Below are 14,533 nucleotides of genomic sequence, written 5' to 3'. Positions count from 1 at the left end.
AATATATTATTCATTAATGCTCTAGTTTTTTTTTTAATGGAAAACGTTATTCATCATTTCCCAGTCACAAAACCAGCAGAGAAGTATCTATTTGAAGTAGGTTACTTATTCTGAGAACAGCTGTTGTCTTTTTTGATGGAAACTACTGTCAATACTGTGATTGGTATAACAGTTGACACCCACCATGCTTTTTTAACATGGTGCTTCATAACAAGTCATCTAATAAAGTATACTGATGAGGATCCTTCCAATTCTCTCAATACATGAAAGACAGGATGTGTCTTACTAGAGAAGTTCCTTTGTAAATGACATCTGTATTTTTGAAAGAGCATACCTGTCCTAGGAAACTTCAGATAGTGAACATATTTCAAACCCTTTAAAAAAAAAGTGATACCAGATTCTTTCAGCAAGACTTAAAAAGAAAGGAAAGCTACTTTTGTGTATCAGTTTTACATCAGCAACATTCTGGATGTGAATGTCGTGTAGTTTTTTCCCCCTTTGGATTACTGCTGTCTTATCTGCTTTGCTAATCCCTACGTATTCTTGCCCTGCTTTTATATTTCAAGTAAATTGGAAGTTCCTGAGTAATCATTTGCATCTTTTGGTCTGTGTTCTTCCTGGCTTAGTTTATAAATTAAATACTTAATAACTGTGATTCTTACTGTTCTTTCCTATTTCCCTCCCTCCCTTCCCAGTCTCCTATTCTCCCTCTCCCACACTGTCACCACCATGGTAATTTAGTGGATGGCTTCTCTGGGCATCCCTGAGTCTATTGAAATCATAAGCTAACAGACCCAATTCTCCCGCTCAACAGGTAATTTTTGGTCCCGTTCCAAGCATCTTTCTGATATGTTTTTTTTTTCCAGTGCTCTGACTTGTCAGTAATGCAGTAGAGGGTGTGATGGTATGGTCAGATTTAGCTAACCCCAGATCACTCACCATTTCTCACAGACTGGGCTCAAGCCAATTTCCCTCGCTGCCCTCTCCTTGAGAATGTATGTTTCTTGGCTACCTTATTTCAGCACCATGTTAATATTTAGAAATGGCTTTATAATCCTGTTTTCTCTATTTCCTAATAGAAACAGGATACTAAGGAATTAGAAGCGGAAGGCTGGCATCTGAAGCATGAATTAAACTCAATGAATGAATGTTGGAATATACTTATTATTCATTCTGAAAACATCTCATTTGTTGCTTTGTCCATCTCAGAGCAAATTTTGAACATGCCAACCAACTCACATTTTGAATTTGGGATTGCATTTGGAAATAACACTCGAAAATGAATTTTTGGACAGGCTCATGATAATGATAGCCAAAAGACAGAGGCTGTTTTCAAACGGATCCATTTCAAATGGGACCCTGTCCAAACTATTTCTCTTCGGTTGTCCTTTGCTTCATTCTTAAGTGTTTTAAGATTTCATCTTGCTAATCACAAGAAGTCAAGTTTATTTCAGTGACAGAATGTTCTTAGCATATTTCATATTCATTATTAGGTCTGCCCTCTGCCATTGTTTTATTTGGGAAATTTTTATTTTGGTAACTTATGATGAATTTGAAGGTTAATTTTAGGGCGGAGAGCTTTGTTTGTATTGAAGTCTCAGTGGACTTACTGAAGAGAAGGCTTCTGAAAATGGGTTGCACTAAGGGAAGGGGAAGCTCTGTACTTTGAACAGATTTTAGATACAAACATTTAAGCCAGTTTGTCTGTCAAGACCAAGACCTATCATTTTAGGATTTTCCAAGTTGTATACTGAGAAGGAGTCTGATTTTGTACTTGGAGCAATGTCAAAATAGATTAAAGAAATTATATTCTGGAGAGTTAGATCTAAACACTGGATCCTAATTCTGTTGTGTTCCTAACCACCTGTGTGACCTTGGGTAAATTACTTAACCTCTCTGTAACTTGGTGTCCTCTTCTTTAAAATGAAGAGGTTAGGTCTTGACTTGTATCCAGTGCTAAGATTCCATGTGGTAAAGGCTACCATCCTCTGTGGGTATGAAAGAACATAATCTCTTGAGGCTAAAAATAGTTCAACTGGATTGGATATTCAAATAGAAGAGGACTAGAACATTCAGCAGCATTTAAAATCATATAGGGCCTTAGCTGCTAAGCTAAGACGTTTGACAATTATCCTGAAAACTATGGAGTATGATCAAAGGGATGTTAGCAGGGAGGTGACTTCCAGATTCAGGTATTAAATAGATTGCTCTGGCTGTACTCTCTAGAATGGGTAGAAGATGGTAGGATCGAAAGCTTAGAGGTGAAATTGGAGGCCCAGAGAATTGATGAAGATGTGGGCTAAGGCAGTAGGAATGGAGCTAAAATAAACAGAGCTTTGTTAACTTGATTAACTGTGGTGAAGGGAAGAATTTAGGCTAAGTTCTGAGTTTTGATCTTTGTAGCTAGTTGGTTAGAGGTCCCCCTGTCTGAGAATAAAGAAAAGTCTTGAGAAGGAAGGATAGAACTTCTCATTTTGTGGTTTCTCTTTCTTGAGTTGGAAAGGGTATGTCAGTTATTCCAGGGGGATTGAGGAAAAAATGAAGTAATTCCATGTCATTGGTGAGTATGAGCCCCAGTGAATACTTGATCACAGGACTCTTTGAAGTAAATAATATGCAATCAGGAATATCTCTTCTAATTTTTTTAGATTGTATGCATAGTAAACTCCCAATTTTTTGGAATCTAGTTAAAAAGCTCACTTTTCTCCTCCCTTTCCTATTATTATCCAAAGGATTAATGAAAGTGAACTGGGTAACAAAAGGGGAATTATTGAGAGTAGTGATCAAGGTAGGCTACAAGATGAGCATAAGTTCTGCTCAATTACTAAGGTTTTCTATTTCTATGATTCCTTGTAATGATAACCAGTGTCCATGATACTGTCCCTGAAGCATAGTGAGATCCTCATGACAAGATGAATTGAGTCTGTCTGCTTCTACAGTTGATGCTAGGCATTCCGGAAACTGACTTCCCTTTGATGGTCTCGAACTTGTAGGAAACAGGTTGAGATTCATTTCAATGTATGTTTTAAATTTAAGACTTCCAAAATCTCCTTTTCACATCTGAAATCCTGAATTTTTATGTGGCACATAGAGGAATGTCAATAAACCAAAGTTTTTTGCTTTGCCAGCACGAGGCCCTCCTGAGCCACCTGCTAGTGAGTAGCAGGTAAGTTTCCACCACCGGAGAGAAAACACACTCGTGTTCTATCTAGATGTGTCGGTGAACCTTGGCGAGCAAGGTCAGGGAGTATCTTAGGGGCCAATTCTAGGTGCCTTAAAGATGAGACCCTTGAAGAATCAATTGCTTGTAGGCCAACATAGTGTATTATCAGGAAAAATGTTAAGGGCTTCTAATAAAGAAACATGTCTTTTCATCTCAGCAAGCCAGCCTCAGATTCCCTTTAAGAAAATGAGAGAAAGCAGAGAAAAAAGAAAAGAAAATGTGCTCAAACTGAAACACGGGTGAGAGAAAATCTGTCCGGTGTGTTTCAGATGGTGGCTTGATTCAGGCTGCTGAGCAGTCACCATGTGACTTGCCTTTTTGTGAAATGTTCCTCGGGCAGCCTGACGGAAATTCCTGAGGCAACAAGAAACCCTCCTGTCTCTCTGGAGAGCTCTGTCTTCTGGTGCCCTCTGTTACGGAAAAAAAGACTGGAAGTGTGTGGTCGCTGGGGAAAGAGGGAAGATGTGGCTGGGAGTCTGAGTGCAGGGCCACCTGGCTCCGGGATGACTTGTGGAGTCCCAGTAATACGGGGCAAGGTCTTTCTCAAGGGAAAGGGTTCTGCCTTCCTTGTAGGTAGGACTTCCGGTAGGTAAAGAGAACAGTGCCTCTCCAGCAGTGGATTTTCATCCTCCCCTCCCGCATCTTGTTGCGGTAACATCAGCTGGCTCCAGGCTCATCTGCAGACAACTAGATCTTATCCTTCCTCCCTCTCTCTTACTGACATGAAAAGGAGTTTTAAAAGCTCTGGCTGACCAAAAAAAAAAAAAAAAAAAAGTATTCAGTAAATGTTTATTGAAGAATAAACAAACAATGCAAGTATGTGGAATCCTGAAGATGCTTAGGAGTCACCTGGGAGCTTGTGACCCCAGCAGATATCCAAGGCCATCCCCAGGGGTGCTTATTCAGTAGGTAGGTGGTGGGCCTGGGAATTTGCATTTTAACGAGCTCTTCAGTGATTGTGATGTGAACAGCTCTTAGAAGGACCACACATGGAGAAGAGCTGACATAGATTCAGCTGAGCTGGAGGGAAACTAAATTAAATGCCCTTTCTTATGCTGGCATCTGGGCAGAACAGATTTTGTGATAGTAAACAGTGAGAGCAAAAGGTTTTAAGTAAACAGTTCAGGTTTCCAAAATTTAATCATGAGCGGTCATTTACAGGTAAAGAAGTAAATTGAGTTCAGCTGCCCTGTTTTGATTTGTAGATGACGAAATAATCTGGAGGAATGGTTGTCCCTCTCTCTCTGTTTTGTTTATATATTATTTCCCCGAGTTGTTTTCGGTCATGTGACATACAATTTCAGGTGTTTCTATTCTGTTGAATTCACCTGGAGATTTGTGAACCTGAGCTCCCACAGATGGTGTGTAGGGTAAAAATTCTGCAATATCGTATCTATGCCCCCTTTATCATTCACCTGTGCCCTTGGGATTGCAGAGGTCACTCAAGTGCATGTTCCTTTGATTCCAATGGAAGGTGGTTATACCAAGTGAGTAGTGGCCTACTTACTTGGGGGCCAAGGCCAAAGCAGCCATAACCAATGCCTACAGTGGTGGAGTTGCTCCAAACTACTCTTGCCCACTGTACCCTACAGCCTTCAAAAACTAATGCAGGAAGAGATTCTGGACCAGAATGGGGAGGGGAGAAAGAGAACATTCTGGACTTTCATTTGGAAAAACACATTCAAAATGTAAATTCGTTTTATACTTGAAATTTTTCTTAAATGATGCCTAATATTATTAAATAAGGAGAGCTGAGCTGAACAAAATTTTCTTGGCTCTTGAGCATATGAGAAAGATACAGTAGTATAACTGCTATGGTGGGGTGGGGGCAGGCATAACAAAATCTCTAGGAGAGGGATATTGAATTTGTACGTTTATCACACATAATTTATTTTTAAAAGCATTTGGAAATTCACCAACCGGTGGCTGCTCTCTACTTCCATTTTCAGAGGCACGTGCATAGGAATTGAGTTTCGGGATAGCATTGATAACTTTTACTTCTTCTCCCCCAAATAATTAAAGATTTTTCAAGAGTGGATGGATGGATAAATAGGTGGGAAGGAAGGAAGGAAGGAAGGAATTGATTCTATTTATAAATCTCTTAACAGCAACATCTTCTATATTAAATTGCCTTGGAGGAAGATGTATGCACCAAATGAACCCTTGAAGTGTTTCTCAAAGTGTGCTCCAAGACTCCCTGTTACAGAATCAATTTCTTGGGATTCTGCCCAAACCTACTAAGATAAACCCCTGGGAAGACCTTGAGAATCTGCATTTAAACAAGCAATACAGATGAACCTTATGCATTGTAATATTTGGAGACTATGTCTTCTGAAGTGTGACACTTAAGTAAAGAGACACACTGGCTTATTATGCCTCTGGCATGACCACACCTCAGTATCTAATTTTTATTGTTGAAAATTGAGCACACAATATCTCTCTCTAAGTGTATATAGGCCCATGATGTTTCCGTATCTTAAAAGTCCCCGTGCTCACAGAGTATTGGATAACTTTCATAATTGTCTCTTAAGGGATCACGCAGGGAGCTAGTTTAGGTGCTAGAAATGTATGGTAGATAAGTGGTATCCTGTATTAAAAGAAAACATGGCAGGGCGCCTCAGTGGCTCAGTGGGTTAAGCGTCTGACTCTTGATTTCGGCTCAGGTCATGATCTTAGGGTTGTGGGATCGAGGCCCGCTTTGGGCTCTGCACTCAGTGGGGACTCTGCTTGAGGGTTCTCTCTCTCTCTCCCTCTTCCTCTGCCCCTCCCGCCCCCCAACCCCCACAGTTGCTTTCTCTCTAAAAGAAATCTCTTTAAAAAAGTAAAGCATGGCACATCAACCTCTTTCTTGTTTACGTAAAGAAATGATGTACGTACATGGTTTGGAGGCAGAAAAACTCTGCAGCAAAGAAAGCACTAAGTCCAATATTTGCCCTGATCATTCTGCCATTGCCGAATTACTCAAGCTCCCTTGCATCTGCTGCTTCTCCATACTTTCTCCCATTTATTAGTATCACCCATTCACCAAGTTGTCTGAACTAGAAAACCTGGACTTATGCCTTTTACTTTGTTGGCTCCCATCCCTTCCATAATCAGCCAACTAGTTCTGCCAGGTTTCCTCATAAATATGTCTCTACTCCTTCTGTCTATTCATAGTTCCCAAGATTAATCTCTTATTCTTGGATCCAAAATACTATAGCTGTCTACTTCAGATTGATCCCTCCTACTGTCACCAGAATGGTCCACTTAAAATGCAAGTAAAAGTAGGATGCTGCCATATTTGACATTCTTCAGTGGTTCCTTTTCTCCTGTAGACTAAAATCTAACCTCCTGGGTATGGTATATAACATCCTCAGTGATCAATCCCTTGCCTACTTCTTTACCTTTATATTTTGTCTTTCCTTCCTCAAACCTTGAAATTCCTTGTAGGTGGGCTTTTTACACAAGCTATTTCCACTGCCTGGGAAATCTGAGTCACGCCTCCTACCTAACTCCTGCCCATATTTTAATACTGAACTCAGGTGAGCTGGATGAATTTAGGAAGAATTTCCCCGAATCCCCAAAACCAGATTAGGTTCTCCTTTTATGCATGTCTATAAAAATCAGTGAGTATTTCTATCTTTGCTTTTAGCATGTTGTAATATTAGTTCTTTCACCTCATGAGAATCATTTTAGACAATTTGGTGTGTGCATTTGGCAAAGAGCTTAGAATATTTTGAGTGCTAGATGAATTACACTTGACTAGGTAAATGTCTGAATAGATGACTGTGCTCTGGATGCAGTTCTCTGAAGTTATTACGCAAAAGAACCAAATGCTATTACAGGGTCTTGGCATTTTTGTCTAATTAAAGAAAACTTTGAGCTTGAGTGGGTATACTTCGTATGTTCCCCAAATTGGATGATTAGTTAAAGAATTGAACCAATAATTAATACTCGGTAAAAGTGATGCAGAATAAAATTACATACTCAAGAAAGAAACTGTAAATAGGTAGCACCAGATACCTGCTTTGAAAATATTTGTTGAAAGAGAAAGTGAGAGATTGTAATTACCTCATCTATTGATTATGTTGGAGAAAGGGCATTCCTTAATTTTGTGATCTAAGAGACTTTAACATATTACCTTTAATAATGTTGTTGAATTAGAGAAAGTATTATTAGAAGAAATACTACATAGTTGTCTTGCTGGGCCATTCTTTTATTTTTTTGAGAAAGAGAGAGAGAGAGAGAGCACGAGCGTGAGAGAGTGTGATTGAGAGGGGAAGGGCAAAAGGAGAGAATCTTAAGCAGCCTCCACACCCAGCACAGAGCCCAATGCAGGGCTCTATCACATGACCCTGAGATTATGACCTGAGCCGAAATCAAGAGTCACACACTTGACTGAATGAGCCACCTAGATGCCCCTTGCTTTCTTTAAATGTGGCTTTTGCAAGTGTCGAGAGATAACTATGTAGATATAATCCTATTGAAGCATCTTGACATTTCAATCTAAAGGTAAATGTGACTTAGAATTTGTTTTTCTGTTAGCATTAAGTTATTTTACTTTATCAGCTATTATGGAGAGAATTAAAATAGAAGTCTTAGTTTATCAGTTTCCTACTGGGAAGAAATAAATCAAAGTCAAAATAAATTTCTCAGGAAAGATACCAGAATCATTAGAAAAATTATTCTAGTACTGGCTGGTTAAGATCAACAAAGAAGTAGCTGGAAGGAAGGTAAATAATTTTTTTTTTTTTTTTTGCATCATTTCCATGCTTATCCATCTATTTGCTGGGAGAAAGAAATGAATAAAAATGTTTAAAAGAATGAACTATTATACAGGCACCCATAAAAACACATTTGCTCTATAGTGCTGGTTCAGGAATGAATGATGGCTTGATATTTAAGCTCTGGAGGTTTAATTTGTAATTGTTGAGTGCTTTGGGCTAGCCCAGTGATTTCCCTTTAAAACAGGGTTCCTCAACTACGGCACCACTGACATTTTGGCCTGGATAAATCTTTGCTGTGGAGGCTCTCTTGTGCATTGTAGGATATTTAGCAATATGTTTGAATTTATTCACTAGATTCCAGGAGCATCTTCCTCCCATATCCCATTGTGACAACCAAACATATGTCCATACATTGCCAACTATCCTTCAGGGGACAAAATCACCCCCAGTTGAGAACCAATGTTTTAAACATTAAGAGCTGGGTAGGTAATTGATTTCACCGGATACCCAATAGAGACCTTCTGGTGATGTGAAGGGGATGCTTTAACTTTAGACACCCTTTCTTTTTTATTTTACAAAAGACTGAAATTCAGCTTACATTTGGGAAATTAACTGGTCGAGTTCTATTCACTAAACATAGAAAGACTAAGGAATTATTTTCTCAATCTTATTGTCAATCATCTCTTGTAAGAAAATTCAATGTGTCCAATTTGTCTGAAAGTGTTTGAATGTTCCATATATTATTTCTTTGTAATTTAAAAGCAGAGCATATTTTCATTTGATTGATGTATCAAGTGAAATATTTAATTTTTATCATCATTTTGTTCTACAATAACTTCTACTTAGAACTATTTAAGAATAATAAGATAGCAAATCCATTTCAGTGAACACATGAAAGTATTTTACTTCAAGGTGAATTTTTTGTATGAAGTTAGTTCATGTGAGCAATCAAAGATTTTAAGATAAATCGAATAATTAGCACAAGGAAGCTATATAATTTAAAGATGAGTAGCATAACATACAGCTATGTTGTGTACCTGAAACTAATATAACCTGGTGTGTCAACTATATTCAAATAAAATTAATGCCATAAAAAAGATAAGTATAATGACAGCTAATTTTTCAGTCATTAAATTCATGATCAAAAAATGGACAGAAAAACTGGATTTTAGCCTTGATTCTGCATTAAATAATAGGCTAGCTGAATTACCGAGAATAAGTAGTTTTATCTTTCGATGCTTTAGTTTTCTCATCTGTAAAATGACAAGATTGGGTTAGATCATGGTTGGCAAACTTTTTCTATAAAAGGCCACATTGTAAATGGCTTTGTAGGTCATAGAGTCTCTGTCACAGCTCTTCAACTCTGCCATTGTAGCTTGAGAAAGCAGACATACACAATACATAAATAAATGTAGCTATGTTCCAATACAGCTTACTGGGAACACCGTGCAATGGTCTGAATGTTCATATGGCGAAGATTCATGCTTTGAAATCCTGATCCCCAAAGGTGATGATATTAGTAGGTGAGGACTTTGGGAAGTACTTAAGTCTTGAAGGTGGAACTTTATGAATGGGATTAGTGACTTGTAAAAGAGGCTCCCTAGCCTCTTCCATCATGTGAGGATACAAGAAGTCTCTGACCTAAGAAAGGGCCCTCACCTGACCATGCTGTTAAATTGATCTTGAACTTTTCCCTCTAGCACTGTGAGCAATACATTGGTGCTTTTTTTTTTTTTTTTTTTTAAAGATTTTATTCATTTGACAGAGAAAGAAACAGAGAGAGATGCTCTCTCAAGTAGGCAGAGTGGCAGGCAGAGGGAGAGGGAGAAGCAGGCTCCCCACTGAGCAGGGAGCCTGATGCAGGGCTCGATCCCAGGACCCCGGGATCACGACCCGAGCTGAAGGCAGACGCTTAACTGACTGAGCCACCCAGGCGCCCCACATTGCTGCTTTTTATAAGCCACCCGGACTGTGGTATTTTGTTACAGAAGCTTGAGCAGACTAAGACTGATAGTTGAATTTCATATAATTGTCACATGTCATAAAATACTATTATTGTTGTTTTCAACCGTTTTTAAATGTAAAACTCTTCCTCGCTAACCGGCTGTACACAGAGAGCAGGTGGTACTTGGCTTGTGGGCGGCAGTTGGCCGACTACGACGTGACAGTTAAGGTCCCTTACAGGTCTCATGTTCTCGGATTAAGTAGGGATGAGAGAAAGTCATTGTGTGTCCTTAGTTATTTTAAAACTACCTTAATACCTGAAAGAGCTGGGAGTAAATGGTTCATTAAGTATAATAACGTAACGTAATGCTTATTGGGGAGTGGTGTGTGGTGGGCTTGCTGTCTCTCGATGTAGCTCACATTTAGCAAATGTTTGTAGGGGGGTCCTTGTTTTCTATTGCTCTGAGAAAAAGGAATGCTCCAGTCCTACAAAAGATGTCATTTTTCACGAACTCTATTGAAATGCACAGAGAAGGAAAGTGAAATGGTTTTAAAATGTAACATTCGCAAAGTTCTTTTCAATTTGCAGAGTACCTTGCTTTACATCAAAGGAACTGAAATTCACAGCAACCCTGCAAAGTATAGTAAACAATTATTCTCCTTTTTAGCTGAAAAAAGAAAAAATATAGCCCAGGAAGATTAAGCCACATACTAGTGGGCTTTTCTGATTCCAAATTCAGAATTCCATCCTTTGCAGTCCTCTGCATCTTGTATCTGCCCTCCATTACTCTCTCTTCATCCGAGGCCCAACTAGACCATCGAGTTTTCTTTTGTACTGGTTATACAAACAAATACATCATTTAAGTACTTGACAACAAAAAGAATTACATGGCATAGCCTCAGAATGATCGTTGACAAGATACAAAAGTTCTCTGAATCTTTGTTTTCTTAGTTGTGAGTTAAGTAAAAATACTGCCTTCTATTTGTTTGGAAATCAACGTGATTGGTTTGGGCATACACTCTAGTTGGTGTTCAGTAAATTTGAGTCCCTTCTTTTCAATCTAATAAAACAGAAATGGTGCAATGCAGATGAACAGAATTCAAGATGTCTTTTGTAATAATTTGGACTTAGGGAATACGTATTTATTTATGTGCAACTAATTACAATTTGTAGTTATTGCACATTGTATTAGTAAGGGTTCTCCAGAGAAATAGAGCCAACAGGATGTGTATGTGTGTGCGTAAGTATGTGTATCTATATCTATATATATGAGGCAGAGGGAGGGAGAGTAATCTGATTGTAAGGAACTGACTCATGTGACTATGCAGTCTCAGGAAGTCCAAAATCTCTGATGGTGGAGACTGGCAAACTGGAGACTCAGGAGAGACTGGCATTTTGAGTCCAACGGCTGTCTGCTGTAGATCCAGGAATAACCAGTGTTGCAGACCAAGTCCAAAGGCAGTCTTTGAGAGAATTCCTTCTTCCTTGCGGGAAGGTCAACCTTTGTTGCATTCAGGCCTTCAGCTGTTAGATGAAGCCCACTTACATTATGAAGGTCAATGTGCTTTTCTGAAAGATCACTGATTGAAGTTATTAATTATCATCCAGAACACCTTCACAAAAATATCCAGAATAATGTTGAACCATATATATTCTAGGCACTGTGGCACGCACAAGTTGATAACAATTAACCATCACCTAAGTCATCATTATAGTTATATTAAAATTGCTCTTTCAGATGTAGTTTGCTTGCTAGCAACAGAAATCCACTCACACTAGCTTAAATAATTTTTTTTCTCTAAGGCTAATCTCTAAGATACTCAGCAACTGGAATGGAAATAAGGCCAGATAACACGGGGACGGCAGGCTTCTGTGTATGGGGCCCTAGAGTCTCATTTCAGCTTCTCTTGCCCATCTACTCTATACTTGTGTTTTTCTTTGTAGACCAGTTTTTTCTATTACTCTGTATTTTACTAAGACTTGCCATAGTGTTCTGTACTACATGATCTTACAGTTGCATTCCTTATATCTCACCAGGTTGTCTCTCTCACTCTCCTATGGAATCTGACTGACTCAGGTTTGGACAGATGGTCACCCTTGCTTACATAGCTGTAGGTAGGGAAACTGAATCACCAGATAAATATATGGCCGCCTAGACCCATTCTTCTAGTAGGTGATGTGGGGCCGGAACAGATTCTCTTTAGCATGGATGTAGGCACAATGTTTCACTAATTCAGTTAGCAGGGATCCCCTAGATACATAATAGCTTAATGAATCTGGAAGCCACCCTGGCCTAAAAGGTACTGCAATTCATCTAAAACTAAAAGATTTCACTCTGCAAGTGAAGCTAACCAACTAGTCTGCACCTTTTGCTAATATATAACAGGAGGAGATGGACTCCCAACTATAGAACCTGATTTTGGAGTGCCATAAACCGTATTTCTGAGAAAGAGGCTTAATGAACCTGGAAAAACAGTAAGCGCTCCTCCATGGGAGGAATACATTGAAATCCAGAAGAAATGCTTTTCGAGTGCCCCTGCAAGATGGCCTGATGGGCTCCTATGTCCCCTCAAATGCCTCCTTGAGTTCTCCCTTGTTCATGGTTTCATGACTGCTAAAAGGTTGTATGGAACTTTTAATGGGGTCTGTCAGCTCTTCTGGCTTAATAAAATGGCACCATCCCAAATCTATATCCCTGAGAAAAGAAAGCAGAACAACACATTGTTTAGAAGTAGCAATAAGATAGTAAACTGAATATGAGAAAAGTTTTAGGATTTTTTTAAAATTAACCACACTTAAAGGAATTCAGTAAAAGATTAATGTTTTAATCAGAGTATTCCTGTTTCTGTGGACATTCTTTTGAGGGGGAAAATTGATACAGATCGAATGCTGTTAGAGTGAGTATTTTGTTTTTAAGTGCACAGCAATTTACATATCAAAACAAGAATACAAAAGTAGCTTTTCTCCTCCATTTATTCATGCTTAACCCATTTATTCTATAATCATCTATTGCTTTGTGTCAAACTACCAAAGGTATTAGAAATTCCAGGATGAAAAAAATACTAGGCCCCCATCAAAAGGACGTAATAATGGAGTTAGGGAGACAGACAAGCAAATTGGAAATGACCCTATGGCTTCACAGATGTTTTCATAGTGATGGGCCTAGATGTGATGAGCCTAGATAAGGGGCACCAAATAGAGCCGGGGAGTTACTAGAACGAGGCATTGAAGGGGATCCCTAGGGAAAGTTGAGATAGAAAGCATGTTCCAGATAAGTAGGGTGGCATATACAAAGGCAGGGAGGCATCCTAGGGAGTCTGGCGCATGGAGGGAAGCTGAAGCGCGAAGAGTGAAGGGAATGCCGGGACAAGAAGTGGGCCTCCTTCGGGTGGCGGGTGTGGGGTGTCTTTATGTTGCTGTGGGGTACAGCTCGTGCTCAACAGTCTGCCCAGTCGAGGCTGCTCAAGGTGAACTGCAATGCCACCGCCCCCTCACCCACTACCTCAAAGAGCTGTGTAGATCGGCCCCCTGTCGTCAGCTGTGCACACGCAGAGGCCAGCCCAGATTCGTTAGGCCTTAATGCAGAATGGTTTCGCAGCCACAGGATGCATTCTTGAGAGAGTTACACTGTAGGAGGGACCCTGGCTCTGCTTTTCCTTTTTTTGTTTTGTTTTTTGTTTTTGGTGCCCGTGGCAAACTCATTTTCCACATCCACACACCTTTGCAAGCTGCCCCCATCATGGACAAGTGTTTCGTTCCATTGAATACATTCTGTTTATTTTTAAGAAGTTTTTATTTAAGTATTCTCTACAACCAATGTGGGGCTCGGACTCCTGACCTGAGATTGAGTTGCGTGCTCTTCGGACTGAGCGAGCCAGGCACCCCCTGTTTTATATATTTTAAAATGTCTTCATCCAGAGTGATAGAATGGCCTTTTGAGAACCCTAGTAAATAGCGACTGTGGCACAGAACAGAGCTTGTTCTCTTGTTCCCGATGGCTATGAGATGTTAGGCAAAGGGAATGGCGAGCTCACTTTGCTGTTGTTAGTAGTGCTGTACGCTGAGGAGGACTGAACATGTATTCGCATGTGTCCTCACACAACAAACAAATGAACTTTAGAGTCAAGACTGTTTAAATTTAAACTGACTTCTCTGGGATGGTTGTGTTTCACCATCCTATGAAAATTCCTAACAGGTGAACTAAAACAAACCGTTGAACGTCATCGAGAAAACTTGGTTAAATTGAGGTAAACGTACATACAGTAAAACTCATAAGCTCAGTAATTTTGTTATAAATCAAATCACTTATGTGACCACCATCCATATCAAGATATATCAATTTACTTTACCCTCAAAAGTTCCCTGGTGCCCTTCCCAGTTAATACCACAACAACCACCACCTGGGGTAACCACCACCTGAGGTAACCACCACCTGGGGTAACCACCACCTGGGGTAACCACCACCTGAGGTAACCACCACCTGGGGTAACCACCACCTGAGGTAACCACCACCTGGGGCAACCACCACCTGGGGTAACCACCACCTGGGGTAACCACCACCTGGGGTAACCACCACCCGGGGCAACCACCACCCGGGGTAACCACCACCCGAGGTAACCACCACCCGAGGTAACCACCACCTGAGGTAACCACCACCCG

At 39.9% G+C, this 14,533-nt stretch overlaps 1 protein-coding gene across 7 annotated transcripts in view; it reads left to right on the top strand.

Moving 5' to 3' along the window:
- Positions 1-14,533, top strand: part of TRPM3 (transient receptor potential cation channel subfamily M member 3) — a 919,507-nt gene that overhangs the window by 395,399 nt on the left and 509,575 nt on the right. The window lies entirely within an intron of this gene.

Source organism: Phoca vitulina, unplaced genomic scaffold, assembly GCF_004348235.1.
Source record: "Phoca vitulina isolate PV1807 unplaced genomic scaffold, GSC_HSeal_1.0 scaffold37, whole genome shotgun sequence".
Taxonomy (NCBI): Eukaryota; Metazoa; Chordata; class Mammalia; order Carnivora; family Phocidae; genus Phoca; species Phoca vitulina.
Note: the sequence above shows the minus strand (reverse complement) of the source record. Positions and strands in the feature narration are given on the sequence as shown.